Source organism: Eptatretus burgeri, chromosome 5 (genome assembly GCF_056783735.1).
Source record: "Eptatretus burgeri isolate ZD-2024b chromosome 5, Ebu_testis_v1, whole genome shotgun sequence".
Classification (NCBI taxonomy): Eukaryota; Metazoa; Chordata; class Myxini; order Myxiniformes; family Myxinidae; genus Eptatretus; species Eptatretus burgeri.
This window is the reverse complement of record NC_140965.1, coordinates 23,630,290-23,638,015: the sequence shown is the minus strand read 5'-3', so window position 1 is coordinate 23,638,015 and position 7,726 is coordinate 23,630,290. Positions and strand designations below refer to the sequence as shown.

Here is a 7,726-nt window from a genome sequence, read left to right as displayed (position 1 = left end):
CATAACTACATGTATGTACTTGTGACGCAAAGCCGTTTGTTATTACTAGCAGGCACACCGCCCTCCGGGTGGACAAGATGGATGCATTAGCAAAACTTGTGGGGAGGGAGGGGGGGTTAACGAGGGTAGAAAATATCATGATTTTTGATAGGGGATGATCTGAGATGGTGGTGAATAGCTGTCTTGAAGACCTGGGGGGAAGAATGAAATTTAAGAGGATGTGGAAGGTGATTGCATGGGTGGGGTAAAAAAAAGGAACAAATGAGTGGAGGTGAGTAGTGATCTTGGAATTATTTCGTTTCACCAGATGAAGGTTGGTGGTGGACCGTGTGACCCCTGCACAAACTTGAGGGGGGGGGGGGGCAAAAGCATGGAAAGAGTAAAGGATGCAAGACCAGAAAGGAGGAGGTAGAAGACAGAGAGACCACCAACCTGTCTGTGATGGTGAAGTGACAGACTCAAAGACTCAGCTTCAGCATGTGAGATTCCAATAATCTTGAAGGCCTTGTTTTAAGGCCATGAATTTGCTTAAGGTTTAAGGCCAATGATCTTTGAAGGCTTTGGTTTCCAATGATCATGAAGGCCTTCTGGATCTCTTTGCTGACTACTCCACCATCTGTCAGGACAGTCCTCATCCTTCAGACAGACAGAGGCAGCAGCATCTTCCCTCTCTTCATACCTTATAAAAATAAATCACAAGATCATCATACACTTCGAAGATGTCTCTTAATCCTGAGAAATAAATAAATCAATCTCTATATATATATATATATATATATATATATATATATATATCTCTCCAAAAGGGCCGTATCGTAAACTGCCCCCCTCCCTTTCCACCATCTACTTTCAAAACAATCCTCTTGAGGAAGTTCTATCATTCAAACTCCTGAGTCTCATTATCAGCCATGATTTTTCTTGGGCAAATCATATTTCAAACTTGGCTTCCAAAGCCAGTTGCTGAATGGGCACCCTCCATCATGCAAAGTACTTCCTTGGGACACTGGAACTCTTATCCACCTACAAGGCTCTTTCATGAACCTTGACTCTGTCTGCAAAAACAAAAATTGGGCCAGATTGTTTGCCATTAATTTTATTTATGTACAACATCCTCCATTATCATTTGATTAGGTCAGGTCAGGTCAGGTATAGAGCAAGCACTGGAGCAACGCATTGCTGCATCCACTTTCCACCGATACACCAGGGTCTCTGTCTGGCCCATCCCCATCTCCTTGAGATTCCGAGAAAACCTGCTGTAACCACCATGCATGTGGTCGGCCCATTGGCCCCCTAAACCCATGATGCCCCCTCACTGAGAGAATCTGTTGAGGAGGATCAGTGTCAAGAAAATGAGCCACATGTCCATTCAGCCACAGCTGTAGCTCACGGACTTTACAGGTAACAAATCTCTTCTGAGTCTCTCACAGGAAATATTCGTTGGACACAAAGTCTGACCAGCGGTAGCCAAGGATTCTCCGAAGAGACCTGATGCCGAAGGAGTTAAGTCTACATCTCAGATCCTTGGTCATAGTCCAAAACTCGCATCTGTATTGCAAGATTGGAAGCACCAAGGACTTAAAGACTTGGACATTCATCTGCATAGGTACCGACAGTGCCACACCCCATGATCCAGTGAATCCATGACTCCCCAGGCCTGACCCAGACATCTATTGACCTTTGGCTCAAAACATACGGAGAAATGTATATCACTGCCAAGTTAAGTGGATCTCTGTGTGATCTCAACATCCTCACCACAAACAGGAACAGACAAGATAGCAGCATCGAAGATGTCACTGAAGGCCTGGATCTTAGTGTTGACCCAGTAAACCCAATCCCCCCAGCTCAGACTCCTCATTCAGCATGTCGAGGGCCCCCCATAAGGATATGTGCATCACTGAAAAGATGACTGCATCATCTGCGAAATCAAGGGCAGAGATCCTGACATTCCCGAATGATGCACGCTGCTTGATCTCTCCGACATCTTCCCCAGAATCCAGTCCATACAAGTGCTGAAAAATGTGCGAGCCAGTACATACCCCTGATGAACTCTCGTAACAACTGGAAATAAGTCGAAGATGGAACCACCACACTTCACAGCACTCTCAGAATCAGAGTACAGTTCAGAAATCAGATTGATCGGTTTTGGTGATACTCCACCCAGACCAAGAATCCTCCAAAGGGCATCCCAATTCACTGACTCGAACGCTTCGCAGAGATCAACATAGGCTGCAAGCAGCCCCTGCCGAAACTCTCGTCTGTATTCGGTGAGCACCCGAAGAACAAGGATACGATCAATCGTTGGCCTCTTTGGTGTAAAGCCTGACTGCTCTGGGCACTGGTGCTAAAGCAGATGGTGGCGAACCCTTTCAAGAAATATCTAAGCAAAGACCTTTCCTGGCACTGAGAGCAGCGTCACCCCTCAGTCGTTGTTGCAGTCCTGGCGATCACCCTTCCCTTTCCAGAGAGGGACAACAAGGCCACAGAACGAAGGTGGATCACAGTTGATTGTAGGGTCAGCAATTGGGCAACATTTGATCACTGTAACATTTGATGATTGGAGGGTCTGCATTTTATCACTGTAAGAAAAACAACATCATGACCATCCATCATTGTGCACTTGTGCATGGTACTCAACAAAAAAAAAAAACAACGGCCAGCACGTGACCTTCCTAAACCTATGATTATTCCTTCTTCACGGAAAGAAGAAATGTTTAACATCCAATAAGATGTGTCATCATGAGTTTTCAACCCGTAAAACCAAAGCCGTATCGACAAATGGATTTTCCATCAAACCAAAAGCATCGACAACAACCAGGGGTAAAAAAAAAAACAAGCAATGATCTCAACTCTCTCTTCCTCGTATGTGGTGATTTCAATTGTCGCCCTGTTGATTGGCTGGGTGTTGGTACCTCTCTTACCAGCCAAGGCATTTCAGCAAAGGACTTCTGTGACTTCACGGGGCTGACACAATCTGCGAACTTTCCATATGGATTTCTCCCAATGGCAAATCCTCTCTTCTGAATTTGGTGATGACCAACTTCCCTGCAAATGGCTCCTGACCTTCCTCTGCTCCTCTTGGGTCATCTGATCATGTGCTTGTGAAGGTCAATGTCTCTCCTTTAGGCATTCTCAGATAACAGCTTCTCTGAGCTCAGAGATGCGCAAGTAATGATTAAAAGACATTTGCACTGGGGGTTGGGGGGGGGGGGGAGAGGGGACTGGGGTTTTCCACGACTAATTCACTCCGAGTCAGGAGCCCCATATGAAGTGGCTACCACTGGTAATAAATAAATTCTGAATCCCATCCCAACTCTAAAATTGTCTCATTTCTTCACCTCACTCCTTCTCAAAGGGACGAGGAAGGCTATTCTAATCGCTCTGTGCATTTATAAGTGTGTCTGCATGCAGATATACATTAATATAGAAGTTAATTTACAGATCTACCGTAATCAAAATACCTCATGAGGCTATGCATTGTTAACTGCTCAGTCTTGTTGCCCTGCGCACGGAGCGCAAGGCAGGTTAAGCAATTGGTTCGCTCCGTCTGTCTTTCAGTCGATTTGTATGATCGGGGAACTGCTTAAGCTAAGTCGAATTTTATATTTTGAGCACTGTGGAACATGATTCGGAACACAAACTTGCCGTTTAGCAGTACTTTGGGTCAAGATTTGGCAGATTGTATGGAATGTCGTCCTGAGTACGCATGCGCGCGGCGAGGTAAAGCAACCGCTTCTGTCTGTCTGGCAGTTAAACAAAACTGAAAATAATTTAAAATAGGAAACTTACTGTTTTTAGCGACGTCATAAAGGACACACACACCAGGCACGAATAGCTAATTTAACATGTTGAATAACGTGGTGTAAAAGACCGTGCACCAATGGTAGTAAACTTCTGATTCAACGGTTTGGAAATATTTATTTTATTTAAGTTGAATCATATATTTGAATAGTCTGGAACACAAATCGCCTTGTTTGCACTTCCAAAAACGTTCAGTTTACCAGTACTTGGTGTTAACCTCGTACAGTTCAGTACGTAACATAGCAGTACAAAACGTTACGCCATCTCGACCGAGGGCGGAGTAACAGCAAGATTCAGACAAAACGACGGCGTCCAACGATGCAACCACAGAGCTAATTTCATCCAAAAAAGACATTTTGTTTCATGCATCTTTTTCTCAAAGATCGTTCCAAAATCGCCAGTTTCTCCGAGAAGAGTTTGCAGAAGGTTCAGCTCTGGGCTGTTCTGTTTAATCTCAATGTATCGGCTTCGTTTGGTTGCCATCGCTCCTGATATTCAAGGTTTACGAACAAAGCTAATATAGATCGTGCTCAGAAGTACAAAGCAATAGTTCAAAAGACTCTTCCCGTGTCCTTTTTCTAAGACTCTGTGAGGGAAGGCGTTCTATGAACTCTGTCGTTTGTTTCACGTGATCCACAATTTTGTCAATGGCATTCACATCCTTAAATGTTTTGTCCCATTATCCATTACTCCTTCCATAAAACCATGGACTGTGACCTTTTCTCTTATTTAATTGTGGGGTGTGATGAAGAGACTCATTGTTTGGCCATTTGACCTTTTCGATGAACCTGTATTGATATTTTCACATGTTCCAGCATCTATCTATTTTGCTGGCGTTGACATACGGAATATTTTATCTTTTCCACTGTTATACTTATTTCCTCATTAAACTGCAACACGCTTCATAATGATTATTTCACAATGATTGTCACTTTCACAGCGATTCGATATGGATTATTTTTCATTGTGTGATGTACAGCACATAATGTATAATTGTTACACTGAATGCTTCGCATCTTTGACATGACGTGACCAGCTTACTTAGGACTACGAGACGAAGGCTGCCCTCAACGCGGTCATTTTTGTTCTGTTGAATTCAATTTGAGGACATTGTACTCCAGGACAAATGTTCAATTTCTTCTCTCCATCTGATCTTTTGTCTAATTCTGCTTCATCCAGGGCCTTCTCTGGGTTGCCTGTTGGTAATTCCTCTTGTCCACCGATTTGTCTGTTCTTCTTGCGACACGTGCAGCCCAATTCCATTTTTTTTCTTCTTTATTGTGACCAGAATGTTGAGGGATTTTGGTTTCTGTCTCATCTATTCGTTTCTACTCTTGCTGCTTTTGGTTATGCCAAGACGGTGTCCACCACCATTGTTTATCTAGCTATCTGTCCATCATGCCATCTCCTCCAAAACGGTTGAGCAGAAATTCATCAAACTTGGTCGTTATGATCTCCACGTCGCACGGAGGTATGAGAGCACTACATTTTTTTTTACCTCTGCCCTGTGGGCCCTGGGGTGGGGTCAAAAGGTCAAATATCAAAATATGCAATTACGGGCACATTTCAAAACATTTTTAATGGAACTTTGTATATGCAATCAACATTGGGAGATGCATGAAATATGTAACCATTTTTTGGATTTGACCCCTGGTTTGTGCACCATGGGGTGGGGATTTACGGTCACAGGGGACAAAAATCAACTTTTTACAATTTTTTTTGCCATTTTTCACCTTTAATTTAGGTAGGAAGCATGGAGATTTGTGACTGCATACCCAGCGACTTTGCCTTAGTTTTAATTGTCAAAAGCTCATGGAGGAGCTTGTACGTGTGGTATTCAGAATATTCACAAAATGAGCACAATAGTCCATGAAATGCCAAAGTTTTAAAATTACTTTTCAAAATAGTCAGTCCTCGCTTAACGTTGTAGTTACCTTCTTGAAAAGTGTGACTTTAACTGAAACAACTTTAATCGAATCTAATTTCCCCATAATAATTAATGTAAATAGGGGGGAGGGGTGCGTTAGGTTCTGGCTAAAAAATTTTTATCACCAGACAAAAGCCATTGTTTACATATGGAGTATAAGTTTAAAATAATTTTAAACAAACAATTGAATATCATCATCTCTAGTTGTGTTTTTCTCCTCATCTCTGGTTGCTTCAGATATTCATTGGTTAGCCCTTCTCCGTGTGATTGCAGAAGCTATGTCACGTCGGCTTCTTCCGCATCATCAAAACCCGCTTTATTGGCCAAGTGGAGGATAACTTTCTTCAGAAGGGGCCAACATCTTTAAATCCTTTCAAGTCATCGACACATTCAGACCATAACTTCCTCCGCACACCATTCATGCACACCTGAGTAACTTCAGCCCAGGACCCACAGAAAAAGGGATTTGAATTTGGTGTCACAATATTATCATGTGGTAGGTAATTTACAGGAACACATGATGTGTGTGTGTGTGTGTGTGTGTGTGTGTGTGTGTGTGTGTGTGTGTGTGTGTGTGTGTGTGTGTGTGTATATATATATATATATATATATATATATATATATATATATATATATATATATATATATATATATATATATATATATATATATATATATATATATATAACCGGGCGTAGTGGCGTGCGCCTGTAATCCGGCTACTCGGAGGCTCGGGTTGGAGGATCGCTTGAGGACGGGAGCTCTGCACTGGGCCGTGCTATGAGAGGGTGTAGGGCAGCCCGGAATCATGGCGAAACCCAATCCATATCCCTGTGTCGTAAGAGGCGACCAGGGTTGCGTCAGGAAGGGCATCCGGCGTAAAACCTGTGCCAAATCAGTATGCGGATCATAACGGATGATCCGCTGTGGCGACCCCTAACGGGAGCAGCCGAAAGACGAACAACAACAACATATATATATATATATATATATATATATATATATATATATATATATATATATATATATATATATATATATATATATATATATACATATGAAGGTTAAACACAAATAGAAGTTATTTAGTATTTAAATTACTGCAGATGCGTGATGGGAGTCAGGTGTTCTAGTAGATTGGAGGTTGGGAGGTCAGTGGATGGAACCTTCCTTATTGAAGACATGTAGAGTTGTGTTGTAGTTTATAATTAGCATATTGTGGAATATTCTGAAATATTACATCGCACAACCTCACCTCCCCTTCCCCAGATAGCAGAGTTTTTGACTTTGACATATTTTTTGGAAACCGAGATGCTGACGAATTCTTGTTGATCCATGTTCACAGTGCAGTATTAATGGATAGTTCAGCAGAATCTCTCTCATGCCTAACTATTCCACATCACACGAGAGTTCACTCCAACTATTTTTGCCTGTGTGACCTTCGAATGACCCTGGCACCAGAATTTCATTGTCCAGACTTTCTTGACCCAAATTATACCTCAAACCTGTTGTTTGTGGTTGTGTGTGATATGGCATCATCATCAAATGGTGCTCCAAGTCACCAATGATTTTTAGCAAATGTAACTTCCTTCTTAGTGAAAAACAGAAATTTATCACTGTCTCTTCAGGGCACCATTGCCCGCCATCATGGTTCTAGTACACGTTGAGACGACTCGAGGCATTTCTGCATGACGGCAATCTCATGGATATGGAGTGGGGTTTTATTTTTTGCCAAGTTGAGAGATAATGTGTTCCCACCACCCCGATCCTTAAAAAGTAACTTTCTCATGACCTCATAGGTATGCATTCCTTTTAATTGATGCCAGGTTTTATAATAATTGGATTCCTACTGTTGTCTCAAAAATGTGTTTGGCAGCAAAATGAATGGACATGATTTTTAAGACCTAAATGGCTACACTTGAATACCTGTTTTCCATGTCCTCACCCCGGTTCCTTTCAATTGATAATGTAAAAGTTGCCTTTTCTCCGATGCGTAACTCC

At 42.2% G+C, this 7,726-nt stretch overlaps 1 protein-coding gene and 1 pseudogene across 2 annotated transcripts in view; both read left to right on the top strand.

Annotated features, from left to right (window-relative positions):
• The window catches only part of LOC147026065 (bone morphogenetic protein 7-like), a 69,953-nt gene that overhangs the window by 15,382 nt on the left and 46,845 nt on the right, over positions 1-7,726 (top strand). The gene's annotated exons all lie outside the window — the stretch shown is intronic.
• LOC147026066 (signal recognition particle RNA) lies at positions 6,413-6,553 on the top strand (annotated as a pseudogene).